Consider the following 9,793-nt stretch of genomic DNA (forward strand, 5'->3'; position numbering starts at 1 on the left):
GTTTGAGTTATTGGAGAATTGGAGCTTGGGCTCTAAATTGGCTACAGGCAGTGGTCTTTTGCTAGGCGAATAAGCAGGAGTGTTGATTAAATGTTTTATGGGGTGCTGTTCGTGGCTCTTCTGCTATTAAAAAAAGCATCACTTTCTATACCTACCTTTTATTTTCTTTGGTTAATGAAACACCTATAAAAAGCTTATGGAGTCCTGTCACATAATTACTATGAAATTATTGAGTTATTTTCAAAAGGAATTTTACCAGATTGTCACCTACCAAGAGCTCTGAGACACCTTTATGTTTTACTGGAAGTGATATACAAAAATCCTGTTGACCAGCTTGGGTTGTTCCTGAGCACATGCAGCATTTCCTCGGGTCATCTCCCGTCCAAAAGAATAGTGCAAGTTGGAGAAGGGTAGAGATCGGCTATAAAAATGAGTACAGAACATGGAAAAATTGTATTAGTAAAAGATTTCTGGGCATTTAGGTCACAAAGGAGTCACTGATGTCAAATTTGTCTTCTGCATAAGATGAGCCATAAGATTTCTCTTTGTTTTAGCGACTGATACAAGTGTGGCAGCTCTGGGTAACCTTTAAAAGACTATATGATCCTAATTAAAATTTTCCAGGGGCTGGGCAGTTCACCACAATTATTGGTGAAGGGCATTACTATCATGTTTGGAAATGTATATAATTTCAAAACTGCGTTTTCTAGCCACCCTATCTACCAGACTGAAGAGCTCCAAAATGTCTTTTCCATGCATAGCTACTCGTACACTGTGATCAAGTCATGCCTTTCACTTTGAGTTCTCAGATGGTTCAATCAAAGGCATATTTTCCATGTCTTTCGTCATTCTTGTGAGTCGTCTTTGAAGCCTTTCCAGTCTGATGTCCCTCTGGAACTGCAGAGGGAAGAGCTGGTCTGATATTCCTGGTTCATCAGGAACAGGCATCAGCACCAGTGGCAGATGTACTATAGCTTTTTTGTTGTAGTGCTGATCTCCCCGTATGTAATAATTGAATTAAGGTTACTCATGTAGGAGTTCCCATTGATCTGATTATTCATCTCTGCTTCCAAGATTTATTTTTTTTTAGAGTAAGTCTACTCTGCAGATTTGGTATAATCGAGAGAAGCAAGATTAACAACTCCTGATACTACAATGCTTCTCCTACTTGCGCAAGCTGCAGTCTGCTCAGTAGACATAACCCTTCATCATTGTTCCCCTCCGTAGACACTCTTATCCCGTGAAATTCATCTATAGTCTTTATTTCCAGATGTGTGATCTGATACGTGACTGCATCTGCCTGCCTGCTTCATTGTTCATCACCTTCCCAGTTGTCACCTGAGAACTTTTATCACAGAGAGATTTGACTTCCTCCAGGTTACTGATAAAAATGTTGAGTGCAAGGCTGAGAATCAGTCCCCATGGGAGTCTATTAGAAACATTGCTGCTCAATTTAATAATTTAAAATCTGTTGCATATGCACCATATTAATTTTATATTTTATTAATCAAAATGTGAGATATAAAGTCAAATGCCTCATTGAAATCTAAGAATATTAGATCAAATTTGTAGTCTGATAGAAATATAAAATGAATTTAAAGTGATTCATTGTCCGTAAAAATTCGTGCCAGGGCATTAATTATTCCATCCTCTTTTTGTTCGTCATTAATCAAATTCTTTCTCTGCTAATCCAGTCCATCATCATCATCAATATCAAAATCTCTGTTTGACAGTTCCCATTTACCCTGTTTAAATGTCACAATATTATAGAACAAAGATAAATACTGTTCTTTGTTTGCTTTGTCTCCTAGCACTAGGAATAACGGGACAATCAGCAATTGAGAAAAAAAGAAAAAAGTCCAATTCAAAACCAGGCAATGCTGCTTCACACTCCCTCTAGCTGTAGGACTCACTGCCACAAAAATGAGTACTTTAAGAACCCCCAAAACGTAGGTCTGGTGCACTCTTTCATAGTGCCTGGCTGTACTGACTGATGGAGACTGGACGGATCCTGTTTGGTTCAAGGTGGCATTTCCTACGTTCCTGTATGGATGAACAGAATATCCCAAATTTGAATAATGAGCACTAAAAGAATATAAACTATAAGAAGATGCATGGAAAATAAGCTCCTGGAAAACCAAACATTACTTGAGTGTAGGAGACGCTTCTCCTGAGGACTTCGTGCCTTACTTCTGTTTCATGAACAGCCGTGGAGACACCTGGAAGTCAACATGTGTCCATGTGTCCCTGGTGTCTCTGTACACAACCGGCGCTTGGGCTTGTGCTGCCTTCCCGGCAGCGCTGGTGCAGCTGAAACTTGAGATCAATTTATCAAGCAAGTGCTGAGAGCTGTGCATAGGAATGAGTTTAAAAGAGGAGGGAATTAGGGATTAGGTAAAGAGAAGAGGACAAGCGTACCGAGTTGAATAGACTTTCCAGTTGCAAACTGTCTAATATTCTTTGCTTTGTAGGTGTTTCAGGCAGAGGTAATGGGATACTAGGTGAACACTGTTAAGACTTTATTCCTTGAATGCATCTAAAGAGTTGGAGTATTAGGGTTGTATTAGATAGAGCTTGACCTCTTGTGCTTCTTGCTGTAATTTATTTGGGAGCTGGAAATACACTGGTGAAAAATCCTGGCCCGAGCGGAGCCCATGGGAAATCTACCGCTGCTTTTCACGTGGGTGAGATTTCAGTTGGTTTGTTTTCCTTTCATGATGACTTTGGCTTCCTTCTTTTTGCAGCGTGGGTCTCAGTGTCCTAGGTAGGAGACTGGAAAGGCTTTTTAATATTAAACTCTTTTTTGTCCTCTAAAAGGCCCCAAGCCAGCCACTGCAATTAATGAAACTCTTCCAATGCTCGAAGGGAAGCACATATAATGCTTATCTGAAATTAGACTACAGTCCTCCAACATGCTGCAGAACGCTGACCCCTGTTAGATGAACTGGCTGGGAAGCATGTATTTTGTTCAAAAGCCAACAGCTCATTTGCAAAACCAGTGATGAATTAAAAGTAATAGATAATGGGAACAGGACTGAGATAATAAAGTATGGAATATTCAAAGTTTATCAGATATTTTAATATATCCGATATATATTTTCAGTATAATGCAGATAATTAAAATCACCCCAAAGAGATAATCTTACAGGAACATATTCTCGGAATGCAATTTGTTTTCAACAATATTAACTGTAGGCTACAATAATGTAGCGTATTAAGCAGAGTATATGTAGGATAGATTTCTGTAGCTATTATTACAACTACCCAATCAAAGAAATCTCTCTGTATAGTTTCTACAATTATTTAACTGCTAATTTGATTCTAAATTTGTCTTTCTAGGCAATTATTGCTGAAATCTATGCTATCTACTTGTGCACACACAGAAAAATTAACATCATTGTAGACAGCCTAAATTCACTGTATTGATGTTGAATTGTTTAAACTATGAGGGTATTTCCGTGACTAATTAGGTCTAGCCATGGCTATCTTAGCTTTCAGATCTGGCCTGGTCCTGCTCGCATGGGAAGTAACAGGAGGAATCCCAGGGACCTCAGTGGGTGTGGACTGAGTCTCTGATCTGTGAGTTGGGTCTGAAGTAGGGGCTGTTTCTCCTGTGAAATACCACTAAGTTTATAGTGATACACCTGGGAGAGGTGTTTTCAGAAGGGAGAATTTTGCCTGTTTGTACTACCATAATAACCAAGGAAACAGGCAAAACTGTTATGGAGGGCATTAAATATATAGGATGACACTGATGCTCTCCTTAAGCACATGCCTAAACAAATTGAAGTTGCCATTTTAAGGTGCCCAACAAGTTGTACTGCTAATCTGTTGAGCCCTTCAGTGACTAAGACAATGTAAATAAGACACAGTAAGGAATAATCTGGAACCTAAACAACTGTAGTGCGATATTTGAGTTATCTATGCCTTCTTAAAATTGGTTTTCCCCCTTAAATAAATGTTAGGTTGTTTCAGTAGATATAACTGTTAGCCAGACAGCAGAGTACAAAGTTACCTGCATTAGTCTGGTGTAGTACTGAGACATCTGTGCCTCTACTGTGTGTGGATATGGCATTTTCAGGAATACCATGAGCTTTATTTCCATTCAGAGTGGCATGTAATAGTTGTTTTGATATTGTTGACTTCTGTTTCTAGAAGGAAGAGAAAAATACAGTGGTACGTGTATTTTAAGCCTTCTCAAACATGCTTTTTCTTGTTTTTAAATCCAAATAACCTTTGATTGAGAGTGAAGACAATGAAGAATATATTGATTCATGCTTCTCTTATAAAGAGTCTCTCTGTGGTCTCTCTGGGTTCCTTTGCTTTCATAGAAAAATAGTTTGGGAGTAATTAACTTCAAAAATGCATACTTCTTACCTGACATCATCCACTAGTAAACTACCAGGTTCTTAAAACAGTAAATCAGTTTGTGTGTGTGAAAGCTGCTGTGAGCAGCAAATTCCACCTTTTTGGTATCTATGCATATTTCTGGGCGTTCCAGCATATCTTGGTAGAAATAACATGGTTTTGCCTTTTGAGCACTGAATGCGTACTTCTGCACCCGAAGGTTTGTTAATTACAGAGCACCTTCCTCTTTTACAGTCTTTTTAATATCAGAAGAATGTCATTCTTTCTCTTCAATACTATTTAAACATATGAAAAGTTAAAAAAAACCATGATAGCAATTAAGTGATGAAAAGTAATGCTCTTTTATTACTCCATTCCTGTATGAAGTAAGACTTATTCCCATCAGAGTAACACTTATAACCCTTTTGTTATATCAGTACTCCTCTCAATGATAATATTGGCATTTATTCTTGTAAACAATTCAAGGATTGCCATTTTAGCTCATGCCACAGTCTCCCTAGGGAAACTATTTTTTACAAATATTACTATTGCACCTTTGATAATTTCTATGTCTAAAAGAGAAACATAATCTCACTTTGGAGCAAAGAATGTACTTTATTTGCTTTCTATTTAATACAAGTGGATTCTTATAGGAAAGGTGGCAATATGATTTGGAAAATTTAGATTAAATGGAGTTTTATGCATGAGTTTATTTTTTGTTCTTAAATATATACTGACAGTGTTGATAGAGTGGCATTTAGATGAAGTTTCTGGTGCATGATTTTGTCAACAGGGTATAACAGGGATTATTTTTAAGTACTTGCCAACATGTACGTATCCCATTGTGTGGTAAAAATTGTTCTTAGGAGTACTTTTAGGCTCACTGGTTAAGCTATCTTTGCTAGAAAAAACTTAGTAATATTCAAGAAAAGAGATAGTGAAGTCCCTTAAACAAGTGTCTCCTGTGGCTCCCCCAGCACTTGTAGGGGGTTTGTATTCTCTCAGCTGGGAAACCAGGGGGGTTCTTCAGCTTCTTGAAGAAATAGTAAATATTCTTCCAATATTTTGGAATAAAAGAGATTAACATAAGCAGAATTTACAGGGTAGCATCTCTTTTTTTATACTGGACCTCGTGTTTAAACCTGCAGTTCTCACTTGCATTCTCTAATTGTCTTTGTGTGGTACTAACACGTAGTGTAAGTGAGCCTTCCCGCTGCCAGAGCAAACCGCTGAGGCGAGAGCTGAGGTGAAGGAGCGAGTCCCAGCTAAAGCAGCAGCAAGTCCCAGGTGAAGCACCAGCAGATGCAGACGGTGTCTGCGGGAGGGTTCATGTCCTCCGGTCTGCGCTGAGCGTGGCCACTGCTGCTTGGGCTCAGCGCCCGTGTGCCAGAGCTCGTCCTACAGGCAGTGGCCAGAGCCAGGCTGCAACCCAGCAACAGGCAGTGTCTGTGGTGCAGTGATTTGTTGATTCATCTGGAGTTTTTCAACTCTTCTGTGATGTTTCCGTGTTGGAAATTGTGCCGCATGTGCTATGCATTTAGTTTTGTGGGGCTTCTGTATAGTAAGTACTTTCTGTATTGACTGCCTGCTCACTGTTCCTCAAGTACTGTGTCAGCACGTGTCAGATACTTCATGGTCTTTACTGGAGTGTGCAAGTGTCTGGAGGGTAGTAGTTACACTGCTCCTGTTGTCTGCTTAGGCTTTGTTGCATGGCTCCTGATTACAGAGACTCTAAGAGATAAAGTTATGTACACTTATTCATATCATCAGCTTTAAAGAATTAATTTACTTTAACTAGCATTTGTGTTCGCTTCATTGACAGCAGTATTTACATTTGATGAACTCGGGCTTTTAAAATCCATGCTATTGCACATTTTGCTTCCAAAATTTCATGAATTGTAGGAGCGTCACCAGTGCTGAGTTAGTAATACATTCATAGATCTTGCTGTATTGAAAACCCTTTCTTTTCTTTATGTATTTATTGTGACACAGTTATCATGGGCTAGTTCTCTCACTGTAAATCCAGAGGAGAGAGAAGGCACCTATCCATTTTACTGTGACTTATTTCTCTATCCACAGTTGCTTTTGCTGAGTTAATCTCAGTGTAAAATATCAATTTTTCATCTCCACTTCATGTTAACTTTGGTTTACTCAGTTTAGACAATCTATGTAGTCCCAGTGCTATATCCCCACTACAAGATGACAGTGTTAACCATTTCAGTGTAATAGCACTTTTTTTTGGAGGTTTTGCAGAAAAGAGGCAATATAGATCTGAATGTATTTCTCCTCAGCATCATCTGCAAGCAGTGATGCTCTCTGAAGGCAGCAGGCCACCGAGACCTGGCCACCAGCATGGTAATATCAAAGACCTCCGTAAGACCCAGAGAGGCTGCTCCTTTCTTGGCATCACGAGTCTCCGTTTTGGCTTTGTGTTTGTACATTCACTCAGGCAGAAACACGTTATGCATTTCTAAATTGACATATTTACCTAATTGTTTTTAGTAGTTGTTTTTTTTCAGGCCAGCTGATTTGTACACTTTCCTGAGCATTTAATTTGATTTCTACATTAATTCCGTATCAGGGAATAATTAGAATAGACAAAGAAAGAATAAGTAGGACTTAAGTTATGAAACAAAACTGCCATGTGAATTTATTGCCTGTGGTTCTTCAGGACCCAGTCATCTGCTACAACTTCTTTTAATAGCTCCTTCTGACTTTAATGTGATCAAAACAAATGTAGAGTTTTGTTCTTGAATTACATTTGGATTCTGCTGCTGAGCTTTTGGCACAAAACCCATTGAAAAGGGGTGGGAGTGCTGACCCTGAAGTTTGGTATACCCAAACCACTGGGGATGTATTGCAGAGCCTGCCTAAAGCCCTCTGGTACACAGTTATCTTCCCTTAGTCAGTTCATTAAGTGATCATGCTGGCAGAAATCTTTAACAAAAATAATATTGACTTCTATGTCAATTCTTCTTCTTTGTAAATGCATCAATTTGTAAATTTGTAAATTGCAATACAATTTGAAAGGTAACGTGCAAGAAACACTAGCTAACATTTTGTAATGTTTTGCTTGCTTTCTTAGGGAAACAAAACTAAAGCGATGGATTTTACCTTCCTTTCTTTTCTCAGTCCATTTGAAACAGTGACAAATATACAACCATCCTCAGTAACTTTTTAATGCTTTGGCCAGTTTCCATCAGGTTTGTCAGAGATAATGTCTGCCATCTCAGGTTCCTCCTGCTTTCATATAAATCTGTGCCTGCAAAGATGGAAGGGAGCTGATAACAAATGCTCTGCTGTTATCAGCCGTTTCCTGATGCTCCCAACCAGCAGAAGTGTGTGTTGGAGCCAGCTGTCTGGGGGGGCAGGCAGGGAGCCGCCGTCCGAACACATGGGAAGGGTTGGGGTTTTTGGGGTACACTGTGGGGCTGGGGGGCTCGGAGGCCTGGGCAGTGGGAGCCGGGCAGCGTGGGAGAGCTGGGTGAGAAGAGGGGATGGGGCTTCTGAGGGTGTGGGGGGGAGCTGGGATTACTGTGCTAGGAGGATGCCTTCCCCAGCAATTCCTGTTTTGTTGCAACAGGAGGGTCCTGGCCCTGACCCTGGCAAGCAAACCTGAGTTTTGCCGTGATGCTGGGTAGGGAGCCGTGAGCTGCTTCTGGGCTTAGGGACAGAAAGCGATGACAAACATCTGCCATCGCTTCCATGGAACGAGCTGCTATAAGTGCAACTCAAAAGACATTATAGACACAGTTGTTGTTGGTTCATTCAGCCAACAGAAGGTACCAAGAAATACAAATTAGCTCTTAAAAGGTCTGGCCTGTATCTCCAGGCTTTCCTTATTTGAAACAAAACTCCTGTCAGCACACAGTCTTGTTTATATAAACACGTATACACACGCAACAGTCCTCTTTTATTCCATGTGCATTGTCCTGCTGAGTACTCACTTGCAGCTCTAGGTCCTGTATTTATCACTGTGGCAGTAATTGAAACTTTTCAGCAGCTTTCCACAATGCTATTGACATTGTATTATAAAGAGGAAAAAAAACACAAAAAAACCCCTCAGTGCATTTTTAGAGAAGATACAAAATTATGTTTTCCAAGATACCTTGCAGTCAGATATCAAGTGTCAAACACTCAGCGTCCTTCTGAAATAAGTTTGTGTGTTTGTTTGTTTTTCTCTGAGGGGTTATTCAGAAATTGCTAACTTGTATCAAGTTTATGGGTTAATCTCATAACGAGGGGATGCAGATCACTGGTGCTCAGCCTTTTCTTTGGAGAGAGGAAAAAAGAGGACACAGTCCAACCTGTAATTTTCAGATCAGTGATTTACATTATAACAAAATATGATTTAAGATTTTGTAGTAAAACAAGATGAAATGAACATAAACTTTGGTGCAAAAAGAGCAATATGTTGCAGTTGGAGCTTGCAGAAATTGCTTAAAAGTAGATAGTAAGTCAGGCTCTTGGAAGCTTCTGTCCCTCGCTCATCCCAGGTGCTGCCTCCTGGAATGAAATTAAGGCCTGCTCATCACTGCCTGGTGGCTGGGTCAGGGCTTGTGAAGGTGCTGCCATGGCTACAAGAGAGAAAAGGGAGGATGCCAGTGAGAATTTAGTCCTTTTTGAATTTGCTGAAATGTCTCTGTAATTCTTTTGATGTGACAAACTGATGCGACAACCTGTAGTGTTACTCCCTGTGTCCTGCTATTAGATGTTTTAGATGTTGGAGTAATACTATTCATTAGCGGGTATAATATTACAACTGAGATTTACATGAAGGCTTTCATGGGCCATAAGCTGAGGTTTTACAATATCCTATTGCTTCTCACATTTGTCCTTTTTGGCCTTTTGCCAAAGAAAAAAATATTCAAAAGTACCCAAGGATCTCTAAGGCTCAGTTTTAAAAGTACCATAGGTACTTCAGACAGCAGTGCTCAGTAATTTTCAGTGAGACAGTAGGTACCAGAGCACCTACTGCTGAGAGTTACAAAGGCGTTTGTGTGCCTACAGTTACAGATGGGAGCCTGCGAGATCACTGGAGTAAATTAGGCACAGAAATTTTCTTGCCTTTTCAAAGGGCTGGTGGCTTCTCAAGTGAGTAGGTGTTAGGCAGCTCTCATAGCTGGCAGCTCCTGCAAGTCTTACCAGGCGCTTACATGCATCATTTGTAAATCTGCCCCTGAGGCATTTGTGGTGAATTGTTCCAAGCGCTGTATTAGTTTCGTGTCTGTTTTGTCATCCGTGCAGGCACTGGCTTCTCTGATCTTGTTTGCAAGGTTATGTATTGCAGGTTATTCTTTTAGTAGTTTTTGTTCAGCTCAAAGTATCTATATCTGCCTTTAGTGTTAAATACCAAAAGCACCAGCCCTTCATGTTGCTGATACTAAAGAATTAAAAATAGTTGTCACAAAACCGACGTTCATTTTGCAGTAGTTAAGCAGTGTTG

The sequence above is a fragment of the Nipponia nippon genome, unplaced genomic scaffold (genome assembly GCF_047370975.1).
Source record: "Nipponia nippon isolate SJK-2023a ecotype South Korea unplaced genomic scaffold, ASM4737097v1 scaffold_10, whole genome shotgun sequence".
NCBI lineage: Eukaryota > Metazoa > Chordata > Aves > Pelecaniformes > Threskiornithidae > Nipponia > Nipponia nippon.